Source organism: Panicum hallii, chromosome 3, assembly GCF_002211085.1.
Source record: "Panicum hallii strain FIL2 chromosome 3, PHallii_v3.1, whole genome shotgun sequence".
Lineage (NCBI taxonomy): Eukaryota > Viridiplantae > Streptophyta > Magnoliopsida > Poales > Poaceae > Panicum > Panicum hallii.
In genome coordinates, this window is record NC_038044.1 from 61,067,726 (window position 1) to 61,080,792 (window position 13,067).

The 13,067-nt window shown below is 47.6% G+C and overlaps 1 long non-coding RNA gene across 1 annotated transcript; it reads right to left on the reverse strand.

Moving 5' to 3' along the window:
- Nucleotides 1-8,777: 8,777 nt before the first annotated feature.
- Nucleotides 8,778-10,573, reverse strand: LOC112884258. Its single transcript, XR_003227067.1, has 3 exons — nucleotides 10,532-10,573; nucleotides 10,106-10,216; nucleotides 8,778-9,370 (listed from the first exon to the last, which is right to left on the reverse strand). It is a non-coding gene; the product is annotated as an uncharacterized LOC112884258 (long non-coding RNA).
- Between the last annotated feature and the right edge of the window lie 2,494 nt (nucleotides 10,574-13,067).

Sequence of the window (13,067 nt, forward strand, 5' to 3'; positions counted from 1 at the left end):
GGGGTGTGGTGAAGTTCTGGGTGCATGGCCCCTGGTGCCTCGCGAGCAGGACGGGGAGGGAGGCGCTGCATCCTGGCGGCGCTAGGCGAGTAGGAGGCGGCTACGAGGGAATCAGGGAGGAGGCGATGGCGGTGGCTGTGCAAGAGGAAGAGGAGGAACAAAGATGGATGGAGGCTCGTCTCGCAAATTTTTATAGGGCTAGCGCCCTAGTTCAGCGTGGCACCACGTCTAATGAGGCGGCGGCGCGGTGCAGCACCCAGACTCGATGGAGTCTGGCTCGTGGTGGGCCGAGCAGTTCGCAGGTGGAACTGGCCTGGACCGAAGGTGCTCGGGCGTGGAACGAAAAGAAAAAAAAATGGGCTTGCCGAAGCCGAACTAGCCGTTTGAGAGCACGAACAGAAGAGAAGGAGAGCGAGAGAAGGATCATGCAGGCTGAAACTTTTTATAGGGTGCACAGGCCGGACGTGTGTGACGCGCATGCCGAGGACTACGGCATGAGCCGTCCGGTCACGAATGATATCCAAAAAAGCATGTGGTGAACAGCTAGTACGACCTGCATGTGGCATACAGGTGCTCGGTGAGGTCGAGTATGCGAGGTCGGACTGGACTCGGTCAACGAGTCCACGCATGCACAAAGAGAAGCCGAGCATGTCATGGCATTTGCCGCGTTGAGGAAGGAAAATAGAGGAGGGGAATGGTGGGGGCTGAACTGGATCGGATCAGGTTTGTGACCGAGGTAGGTTTGGTTTATTAGCGAAGATGGCCCATCCGAGAGCATGATAGAGAGAGCTCTACAGCTACGGTGTCAGAAAACACCGAAGACGAGCCACGGAGCCCAGTTTCGAGCACGATTTGCTCAGGGAGAAATGTTAGAGAATGGAGAATTTGATAGGGCATCTAAGATTGTCGAAGAGGATAGAGAAAAAGGATGGACAGTGAAGAAATGACTCAGTTCGACTATAACGAGAAATTGGAAACTTCAGAATGAGAAAAAGAAAGAAAGAGGAAACGGCAAAGTTTCTGGATAACTCCAACTCGATGGAGGAAGGCGATCGGCGGTGAGAGGTGGTCAGCTAGCTCCGATAAGCAATTCAAACTACGGAAAGAAAGGGCAAAAGGCGAAACAAGTATGTTTGCTTGGTACTTCAACTAAAAGCTTTGGATTTATATTTTCTTTTATCGATAGAAAAATAATGAACGACGAAATAAGTGCGGTGGTCAAGCTCAAGCTTGCACACGGCATGATTCTAGGATATAGGGCAGACTAGACCCAACCAAGTTAAATCCAGCTTGAGATGAAAAGAAAAAAAATTATTTTTTAAAAGATATTTTCAGGCTTAAAATAAATTTAGAAAAGTCTAGATAAATATTTTGAATCACGAAAATATATCCTAAAATTCTGAAAATTCCTAAAAACATTTCTTTAAGATAGTTGGGGACAGGAGAGTCCAAATAAAAGATTTGAAACTCATGAAAAGAATTTTAGAACTTTTCAATAAATAGATTTAGATATAGAAAAAAGAGAATAATTGCCAGAAAAATCTGGAACATGCTCGAGAAACCCTAAAGATGGATGAACATATTATAAAAGACATTCACATTCTAAATTTAAATATTTTAAAATGTGACAAAGCACTAGCCTATCAACCCGTGCTCCCGCACGGGCTAAATAGAATTAATATAAATTAAAATAAGGCTTATAGCTAATAATTATAATTATCTATCTCATGCTACTTTCATCTATTAAATATTCTAATAAATACTCTAAAATACATATTTATCACTATTTAGTTGCAATAGATTTCATTTTGCAGCATACCCTCCATGTATGTTTGATATATATTTAATTGAACCATTTGTCTGTGAATTTGTATTCTTATCTCTTCCATCGTACATGAATATATGCATGGTGACACATATCGTGGGTAGTATTTTTATATAAATAATAACATAAATAATATATTAATAATGATACAAACAATAATTTAGAATTTTATATTGGTGCACTTTAATATTTTTATTATAATTATATAATTTAGATTTAGATTTAGAGACTTTAACTTTTATTAATGACATAATTGGATAATTTATATGCAAATTTAGAGGGTTATTTGCATTATTTTTATAATAGCATAGGTGGGTAATTTATACGAAGATTGAGGGTTACTTTATATTTATTTTATAATAGCGGAGGTAGATAATTTAGATAGATGTTTAGGGGGTTATTTAGTCTATTTTCATAATGGTAGAGGTGGACAATTTATTAGAAAAGATAACATATCCAATGACTATTATGATTAGAGTTGTCGAATTGATGGCCGGATGTTTATGATTTTTTTTAGAATTTCTAAAATTTCTCTATTTTTTAAATATCCACCTAGTATTTGGGTAGCTTCATATGGAGGCTTTAAAAGGAAGCTCTAATCAGCAATAGTAAGATTGTAGCTGCCGCCAGCCCACCACAAGCTTATCATCAATACACCACCTACTCGATCGTTTAGTTTCTTGACATATTCATCATATACATAATTGCGCCAAAATGTTGCAACACAGGAAATTAAGAAAACATACGACGACCGGATCGGAGAGCAAAGAGCTAAGCTTGGAAATTAAAACAAGAACAAGATTAATTAAGGAGTTAGAGCATGCGCGTGCAGTGAGGATGGGAGGCATTAGGAAAGAGTTTCCCAGCATTATCGATGGTTCCTGCCACAAGCTTATCAATACACACCACCTGCTCCTCTGTTCGTCTAGTTTCTCCGCATCTCTCCCTCTCTCTCTCTCTCTATATATATATATATAAACACGGCAAACGTTGCAGCACAGGAAAGAAACTTGAGCTTGGAAAACACTACAGAAATAGAGCATGCCCGTTATACGGATAGCCTTGCTCTTGCATTACCTTCTTACACGTCGTATCTCTACTTCTCTGGTCGAGTGGCGCAGCAGTAAGGATGGGAGGCATTGGGCGCAGCAGCACTAGTCCGTGGTGAGCGATGGACAATGTCCTCGCTACGGGAAAAACATCTTTATCGAGTGTCAAGTATTTTGCCGAGTATTTTTTTCGGGCACTCGGCAAAGAGTCTATTTATCGAGTGCCTTTTTTAGATACTCGGCAAAGAAGCTCTTTGCCGAGTGCCTTTTTCGATGCTCGGCAAAGAGTCCTTTTGCCGAGTGTTTTTTTAAACACTAGGTAAAGATAATTTTTAAATCATATTTTGAAGTAGTAAATTAATTCAAATAAAAATATTTTCAACTACAAAGTTGTATAACTCATCAAGATGCACAATTTTTATTTTAGTCATTTCTTCATTTGATAAAATAAATATAAATTTGTTCACAAAATATATATCTCTCTCTCGTAGTTTATGAAACTACAAGAGAGAGATATAAGATTTGTGAACAATATTAGAATTATCATGTCAGATGAAGAAATAACAAAATAACCAAAATAAACTTTGTAGATCTTGAGAAGTTATAAGATTTTACAGTTAGCAACATTTTAATTTGAAGTCATCTTGTGAACAAAAACTACATCTAAATTTAGAAAATTTAAAATTCGAATTTTGCAAATGACCTCGAATGGAAAAACCACCAAAATTAAAGTTGTAGATCTCAAAATGTTATGAAAGTTTGTAGTTGACAACTTTTTGATTTGAATCATTGTGTCATATTAAAATACGTTTGAAGTTTTCAAATTTGAAATTCAAATTTTATAAACGATCTCGGATGAAGAAACTATCAAAATAAAAATTGTAGATCTCGAAAAGTTATGCCACTTTATAGTTAACAATCTTTTTATTTGAATTTATTTACTATCTCAAACAAATAATTTATACTCGGTTAATTATAATATGTGGAGAATAAAAACGTAATGTTGACACACTTATCCAATGGTGCAGTGGTAGAGGTAGTTGTTTGTGTGCAGCAGGTCGTGAGTTTGAAACCTATCATCAACAACTTATGAAAAAATTTTGAAAAAAATGTGCAACCCGTTAGATGGGTCAGTAGCTGGGCATGCCTCCCCCAGTAAATTTTTTTCCTGTTTCTTTTTTTGAATTTTTCCGATTTATATTTTGCCGAATGCTTCTTTTTGCCCTGACAAACATCTCGTTGCCGACAGATTTTTTGCCAAACGTTCTTTGCCGAGTTTCTCCCGTAGTGCCTGGTGCTGGAGCCTACTTGGAGCGTTGAGCGTCGGAGGATGTACCCCGTGGTGATTGTGTTCCGGGCGCGTTCTGGTCTGTATCGCCTCCGTGGAGGCGGAGCTGTTTGGTCCGGCGACCGCACTTGGGTTGGCAGAGCTTTTGGGTTCAATGGGTGCGGCGGAGTTCGAGCAGGGATACGCGGGCTGGCTCATCTAAGCGGCGAGCGCAGGATCAACCACCGGAGTGGTGACCCGTCTAGCATCATCAACACATGCCACCCAGGGCTACCAAGCTATGTAGCAGCAGCCGCAGTTTCTCAGCTCAGACTGAGGAGTGCACGTCGCTCTGTGAAGGTGTGTACAGCCAGCACGGCAGAGCTCCAACTCGGCCTCCACTGCAGATGTCACAGGATCCAGCATTTTTGCTGAGAATAGTTCTTTTTGAAATAAGTTGCCGAGAATAGTAGTTATACGATTTTTATCTTCGAATCCAGTTCCCTTAACTCCCTGACATGAAGCTTGAATATTTTTTTTTGCTGAGCAGCTAGCATTAACATGCTCGCTGGACGTCATATCTGCAACTGTTCAGCATGCATGTTTTATATGAAATTAAAAAAAATGTTTTCCAAGTTCACGTAGCTGCTTGCCGCCTTGTCTATCTACTTGGACAATGCATTTGTGATCTTCGCACTCGTGCGTATGCAATTCCAATGCCAGCAGGCGCTTAGTAAGTATGTTCCTGTTATTGGAAACACCAATATACTCTGACCAGCCTGAAAATGGAGACGGTCTAATCTTGTCTTGAAGAAAAGCATGGTAAAGAGTCGCGGTGATTCCCAAATTAGAGCCTCAGGGTTCTGTTCTTGATCAGCAGCTTTTATTTCGTTCGCCAGCCACGCATGGTAGTGACCAATAATTGGTGCCATTTTGCACATGTGTACTCGGACAGTTTTTTTTTTCACTTTTCATTTAGGGCCTGTTTGGGACTGCTTCGCTTCACGAAATTCAACTTCACTTCACGAATCTATAGCCAAACACCCTCAACTTCACCAGCTCAGCTTCACCAAAAAACGTGAAGTTGGCCCCAACTTCACGAAATCTATGAAGCAGCCAAAAGGGTACTTCACGAGTAGTCGTTTTGAACTTCCTCATGAAGTTGGGGAAAAATTACCCACCACTGCCACTGATTACACAGCTGAAACATTTTTCTTCTATCCACCCGCGCCCCCCCTCCTCTTCCTCCCTCAGTCCGGCTCCCATCCCTCTTTTTCCTCCCATCCCGAAACCCTAGCGCAGCGGCATGGCAACGGGCGGCGCGGGCCCCGGCGCGAGCGGCGTTGCTGGCGCGGCCGGCGCGCTCCACGGCGCGAGCGCGGACCCGGGCGCGGCGGCCAGCGCGCTCCACGGCGCGAGCGCGGGCCCGGGCGCGGCGGCCAGCGCGGTCCACTCCGCGGGCGCCAGCGCGGGGCCTGGCGCGGCCGCCAGCGCGCTGCACGGCGCGGGGCCTGGCGCGGCCGCCAGCGCGCTGCACTGCGCGGTGCCTGGCGCGGGAGGCAGCGCCCTCCACTGCGCGGGCGCCAGCGCGCACCACGGCGCGGGCCCGGGCGCGGGAGGCAGCGCCCTCCACTGCGCGGCCGCCAGCGCACACCACGGCGCGGGCGCCAGCGCGCTCCACGGCGCGGGCGCGGGCCCGGGAGGCGCGGTCGCGGTGGGCGCGGGCGGCGCCGGCGTGGGCCGTGCGGCTGGCAGGGGCGTCGCGGGCACAGGAGGCGCGGGAGGCAGCAGGGGCGCAGCTGGCAGGGGCGGCGCGGGCAGGGGCGGCGCGGGAGGTAGCAGGGGTCATGGCCACATCTCCGGTCTTCCCAAATCGGTATAATTTCTCGACTCGATTTCTTCTATGGCTGAGTATATGTATGCTAGTCAATTACATAATTGTCATGTATGCTTTAAAATATTGCTCCACATAATTGTTGATTAGGGTGATTCTATGGAATGGACGGATGATTATAATCGCATTGATTAGGGTGATTCTATGGTATTGTATTATTTTTTAATTAAAGTGTTTAAGTGAAAGTATGTCAACGAACTCATCTCATGCAACATTCGAGGGTATAAGGGACTTTTCCATACAAATTCACAATTTTCTGAAGTTGAAGTTGTCCTGCTAGCCAAACACTTTCAGAAACTCTACAACTTCAAAGCAGAGCTGCTCTGCAGTGAAGTTCATAAAGCTGAGCTGTCATTTGTGAAGCAGAGCAGTCCCAAACAGGCCCTTACTTCCTGTTCTGTCTCTTGTACAAGCTCCGACTTTTAGTGCTTGGCTGATAAGAAGCATTTGTTGGAGTAACGGGCTTGGCCCATTCATTCCATTGCATTAAAAGAATTTAAAGCCCACTATTAATGCTAGGGAATCAATGCTTAATTTCGTACTGGGAATTGAGTAGGATCTCAACCGACTTAAAAGGTGGACTTCGTGTACACCACTTGAGAAGCCGGTAAGAGGAGGACGGTGAACCACACGCGCGCGCGCGCTCGCTCGCCTCGCCGAGCCGGGCCGTGGCGAGGCCGGGCGGGCGGTGCGGTGCGCGTGCGCGGCCGGACGTGACGTGCAGTGCGATGAGAACGTTTTTGCAGTAAAGAGCATTAAAACAGAGAGTTAATGTCGATACTAATGACCAGACATTGAAGGCTCTTTACGACGTCCAGGTTCGTTGAACCTGAGGCACATTAACTGCCGCTCATCAAAGCCATTCATGACGTCCAGGTTCGTTGAACCTGAGTCATCTCGTGCCTATATAAGCCAGCACTCTCTCCTCTCATCCTCACTCATCTCAAGCATTCTCAAGGTACTCCTCTTCAGGAGACCTCTCCCTTCTCCCTCAGCTGCTTTCTGCCTTCCCCACCGCTAGCACTGCGCGCACAGGTCTAGCGAGAGCAGGGCCTCCGGAACCTCTGCTCGCTGAAGGTCCTGCACGGGACGCGGGCAATTAGGTTTTTGGGGAGCGTCTTGACGCGACTGCTCGCTCCCTGAACCACTCCTTCGTCTACTTCCCGGCGCAACCGCTCGTGCGAACGACTACTTCGTCTACTTCCCGGCGCAACCGCTCGTGCGAACGACTACTTCGTCTACTTCCCGGCGTAACCGTTCGTGGGACTGCACTGCGAACACCTTCCTGCATCGACTTAGTTCGGCTACTTCAAGCAAGGCCAGTCGAATAGCATGTCTATTCCAGCTGGTAACGGCGCAACCGGTGCCCCCGGCACTGGTCCCGCCTTGGGGTACATACTAAACCTATTCTGGTTTAATTATTTGTTCATGCTTATTAGTGAGAATAACATGAACACATGCACATATCTCTTAAACACATTATCACTCATCTATGTCATGAAATTGCTAGTAATATTTGGAATTAAAATATACCGAAAATTGCCTAGATTTCTAACAGCATTGCCGCTGCTGCGGCCGCCACAAGCTTATATATCAATGCACAACCTACTCGATGGTTTAGTTTCTTCACACATCTTCATCGTATGTATAGAGAGATACGCCAACACAGGAAAGAAACCGTATGACCAACGGATAGGAGAGCAAAGAGTTAAGCTTGGAATTAAAACACAACAAGACTAAGGAGAGCATGCTTATGTACAGATAACCTTGCCTTAGACGACGTATCTCCAGTTCGATCAGCTGTGCATGCAGTGAGGATGGGAGGCATTGGGAAAAAGGTTCCCAGCATAACCAGTATCCTGTGTTCAGCGATCGACAATGTTACTGGTGCTGGAGCCAACTCGGAATGCTCAGCGTCGGAGGATGTAGCGTGCAGTGTTTGCGTTCCGGCCAGATGTCGGTAAGTGTGATCTCCCAGCTGTTTTGGCTGTTTGGTTTGTCGACCGCGCTTGGGTCGGCACAGGTGTTGAGTTGAAAGGGTGCAGCCGAGGCCGACCAGGGAGTTTAAGTGTCGTTCGTCCACCTTGCGAGCATGCGGCGAGCACCGGATGAACATCCGGAGCTGCGCTCTGTTCGGCATTCATCTAAGAAGCTGCAAGCGCCGACCGAAGACATAGACACGGCGGCCTCAGATGAGACAACATTCCATCCGAGAAAAAGAGAACCCATCATTATTAATGGATCCAGGTGTTATACTAGCAAGATGATAATGGATAAAATATGGTTGATGAGTTCGTGGCCTTTAATTTCCTGACTGCTGGTATTACCATTCACTGTCTTTATTAAAGGAGGCATTTTCCGACCATCCTTATCTTCAAGACTCTAGTTCAACTGTTCTTATTAATAAGGCATACGTTGACAAAGGAAAGGTTATTAATATTGCAATATATGGTTGCTAGAGGGAAGCTTTTAAAGTACCCTGTTCTCTGTTGTGAAATCAGTTTTGATTTCCTCCTTCACTAACAACTTCAGCAAGACTGCAAGAGTCTTCTCACTAACGCACGCACACAAGCTGCTACCATCACATTCAATGCATGCATGAGGTGTTTGGTGTTTCTCATTTCCCTTCTCTTACCTTTGATGCCATCTTTCTTATTTACTAGTAATTGGCGCGCGCCCGCGGTTACATTCTGTTTCGTGTAGAAAATAGAGAAAATGGATAGTAAATTGACGAGAACATAATAGATAAATATAGATGCTAAATCTTCATTTCTTAATAACTATACTATAAAGTATTGTAAATTGCAGTAGCAAATTGCATTATCAGTGTCGAACCATATCATCCTTTCAATGGACAGAGAAACAACATGCTGCATAGAATCATTTCATATCCTAATGATTTCAAGAATATACCAATTGTATAAATCTTTTATGTTACAACAAACAAGAGGTTACTTGCATGTTTTATTTAACTTACAGTAGATTAGAATTCAGGTGTCAAAAATGATGCAGGAGGAAATAATGGATAAACTACAACCAGAGATGTAGAACCGTATAAAATCGGATGGAGGAAGCAGCTGCACACAGCACAATCATATGCATGGCAACACCATCAAAGCATCCTATAGCTAAAACCATGGCAACGTAGGAAGGTGGAACAACTAAGAAAGACATATCATTGTTTCCACTACAGCATGAACCTTGATGGACAGTAGAAAGGGCTGCATGGACAATTCAAACGGTAGACGGTGGCCGGTGAAAATGCAGTGAGGAGCCAACTTACTACTTTCCTGAATAGATATCAAATCCTCTATGTACATATAATTCAACTTTGCCTGCAAATAGCAGAATGCAAATGAATTCAATGTCAATACCAATTTGCTTTTCTCTTAGCACTGCTCTATCTAGCTTAGCCAAGGAATTACACCTTTGAAGGAGACAAATAGTACAAACAATCATGTCTTTTTTTTATCTTCCCTTGGCCAAAATAAAATAATTTTTATCACATTGTTAATTTAAGAATTGTACTATTTCTTAGTAAGCAGATTTAGCAAGCGTTATATTTTGAAATGCACACCATCTGATTTTCCAAATAGATAAAGCAACAGACTTCAAATTGGACCAACCCACATAGAACAGAGGATGAGAAAAATACAGTATACATATTAGTCTGGACATAAAGACTTACTTCAGGGTATGAATGCACTACCATATTAATACTCTAAAAATCTATTATAGTAAGCTAAATAAAATTAAAATAGAATACACTCTAGCAAGTAAAAACTGCACAGAAGATCATTCAAAATTCAAAACTGTCCTGAATTTATAATTGGAACATGGTTTTGAAGGATGTGTACTGTTTGATCATATTATCAAAATAAACTGAAAATTAAAGACACTTCATGATGAGAACTGAAGGCATGTGCGATTATGGCCAGCCACTGTATGAATCTTGGCGCGGTTTCGTGAGGAGAAATTTTCAAAACTAACTATATGAATCTTGATAATTGAGATAATGCATGACCATAGTTTTGTCTTTCCAAACAAAGCTAGAATAGTGAGAGTTGAACCTAAACAAGTGGAGGACCATGATGCCGAAGGGTCAATAATGGTGGCCCTCGTAGCCTTTGTCGAGTTGAACAGTCAAGTCATCAAATTGTGATTCAAACCCAGGAAACAAACTGCACAATTATAAACCAGTTATAATACCAAGTATGCAGTATATATTGACTTTTTGGGATAGGATTAGTTGGTCCTTGCGCGGCTTCTGCTAGCTATCAGCAAAAAGCAACCGTGCATTACAAATTGTGACTAAGAACTGCAAATTGTAACTAAGAACTGCACAACTGAGCCAAAACATCAGTAGCAAAAGTATAGCAAGAAAGGCCAATTTAGCAGCCACAACGTTTTACATTCACTGTAAGCAGGGACCAGATACGAGGCGGTCACCCAAACAGAGGAGAGATCAGAAAAATGAGAAGGGAAGATAAACATACCAAAATATCAGCAGCTCTCGCATATTAGTTGGGCACTATTTGATGGATAAGTCCTTGCTGCTGGTCTTTGTGGTCCTTAGTAGCAGTTAGCATCTTGTAGTCCTTAGCATTTTGGACTGCAGGCATCTTGAACTGTAGGACAGCAGTTAGTGTCCTCTCTAGGACAGCAGTCCTTAGAATCTTGGGCAAATGGATAAGTCCTTGCTGCTGGTCTTTGTGGTCCTTAGCAGCAGTTAGCATCTTGTAGTCCTTAGCATCTTGGACTGCAGGCATCTTGGACTGTAGGACAGCAGTTAGTGTCCTCTCTAGGACAGCAGTCCTTAGCATCTTGGACTGCAGGCATCTTGGACTGTAGGACAGCAGTTAGTGTCCTCTCTAGGACAGCAGTTAGACCAGTGTTAGACTAGCATTATTGGCTTCATTTGCTGCCCAGCAGCCTGCTGTATATATACGTGGCCACCCCTCCCGTTGGAAGGTATGGCATTGTGAGTGTGAATGAAGAAAAACCCAGAAAACTTCCCCAACTTGAGTGTCATCCTCTCAGCTCAATGAGAGTGAAAATTGAGCTACTAACATCTGGTATCAGAGCCATACTTTCCTGTAGGTTGGATATCTCTTGCTCCTCCCCTTCCAAAGCCGCTGTAGCAGCGCAGCCACCACCAGCAGCTAGTGCAGCAGTAGCAGCAGCTGCACCAGCCGCTGCAACAGCAGCAGTAGCAGCAGCTGCACCAGCCGCTGCAACAGCAGCAACAGCTCCGGCTACCTCTTCCCCCCCGTTCCCTTCCCCCTCTCCACGCAGCAGCCCCTTGGAGGCGCGCCATGTCCGACGCACCGTCTCAGCGCTCGGTCACCTCGAGCGCACGGCGCCAGCAAGATGCCGAGCTCGCCGTGGCAGAGGAGCGCAGCCGAGCGACGGCTCAAGCCGCTGCAGTAGCGGCGAGGGCGGCCAGGCTGGCTGCAGCGGAGCTGGCAGCTGCCCGGGCGGAGGTGGAAGCAGCGGAGGCGGAGGATGCAGCGCGTGCGGCGGAGGTCGAGGTTGAGACCTTGCGCGGCAGCCTCAGCGGCTCCATCGCCGGCGACACCACCGCCGACGGGGACCTTGAGGGGTTGGCAAGGGAGAGGGCGCGGCAGCGGACCGCGCGGTGGGCAGCAGCCCACCCCCACGGCGGCGGCCCGGAGGCCGGCGCGCCCGGCGGCGGTCCAGGGGGCCGCGCGCCCGGCGGCGGAGGCGGCGCCTCTGGTGGCGGCGCTCCTGGCTGGGGTGCGCGCGGCGGCGCCCCCGGCTACCACGGCCTCCAGGCGGTGGTCAGGGACGTCGGTCCCGGCGGTGGGTGGCCCACCCTCACCAAGACCAACTACGTCGAGTGGGCCGCGGTTATGGAGGTGAAGCTCCAGGTGCGGCATATGTGGGAGGCAGTCCGGTACGGCGATGTCGACTATGATGCGGATCGACGGGCGCTGGATGCTCTCATCACAGCAGCCCCGCCCGAGATGCAGTTCACGCTTTCCAAGAAGTGAACTGCCAAGGAGGCCTGGGACTCCATCGCTGCGGCACGTATCGGCAGCGACCGCGCCCGCAAGACCACTCTCCAGGCACTTCGCAAGGAGTGGGAGAACCTGGCCTTCAAGCCAGGTGAGGATGTTGATGACTTCGCCCTTCGTCTCAACACTCTGCTGCAGAAGGTGGTGCAGTTCGGCGACGACACCTACGACGAGGAGAGAGCCGTCGAGAAGCTCTTCCGCTGCGTCCCCGAGAGGTACAGGCAGACCGCTCGCTCAATCGAGTCTCTGCTGGACCTCTCCACCATGACGATCGAGGAGGCGATAGGTGCCTCAAGGTCGTCGACAGCGACGAGCCACAGCCTCCCTCGAGAGGCATCTCCATCGGTGGGAAGCTCCACCTCACTTAGGAGCAGTGGGAGGCTCAGCGCGGTGACAGGAGGGGGGGGGACCCCTCTCCCTCGACTGGTGGCCGCAAGCGCGGCAAGCCGCGAAAGGGGCGCGGAGGTGCCCAAGCCGGGGCACGAGGGCGCACCGAGGGTGGCGCCCGCGGAGATGCTCAAGGCGGCGCCGCTGACAGGCCCAAGGCGGCACGAGACGACGCCTGCCACAACTGTGGCAGGCCCGGCCACTGGGCCAGGGACTGCCCGCAGCGGAGGCGTGGGGTCCAAGCCCACGTCGCGGAGGCCCAGCCGGATGACGAGCCGGCACTGTTCCTACTCCATGGGGACATGGGGCTGCATCCGGCAGCACCGCCTGCCACCGCTCTACTCCACCTCGACGAGCCGCGTGCCCGAGTTCTCCTCGGCGACAGCTCTGACGACGACAGGGTCGATGGCTGGTACCTCGACTCCGGCGCCACGCACCACATGACCGGGCGGCGGGAGTTCTTCTCCGACCTGGACGTCGACGTAGGTGGCTCCGTCAGGTTCGGGGACTCCTCCGCTGTGGAGATCAAGGGCGTGGGCTCCGTGATCCTCACCGCCAAGTCCGGAGAGCACCGGATGCTCACCGGAGTCTACTACATCCCGGCGCT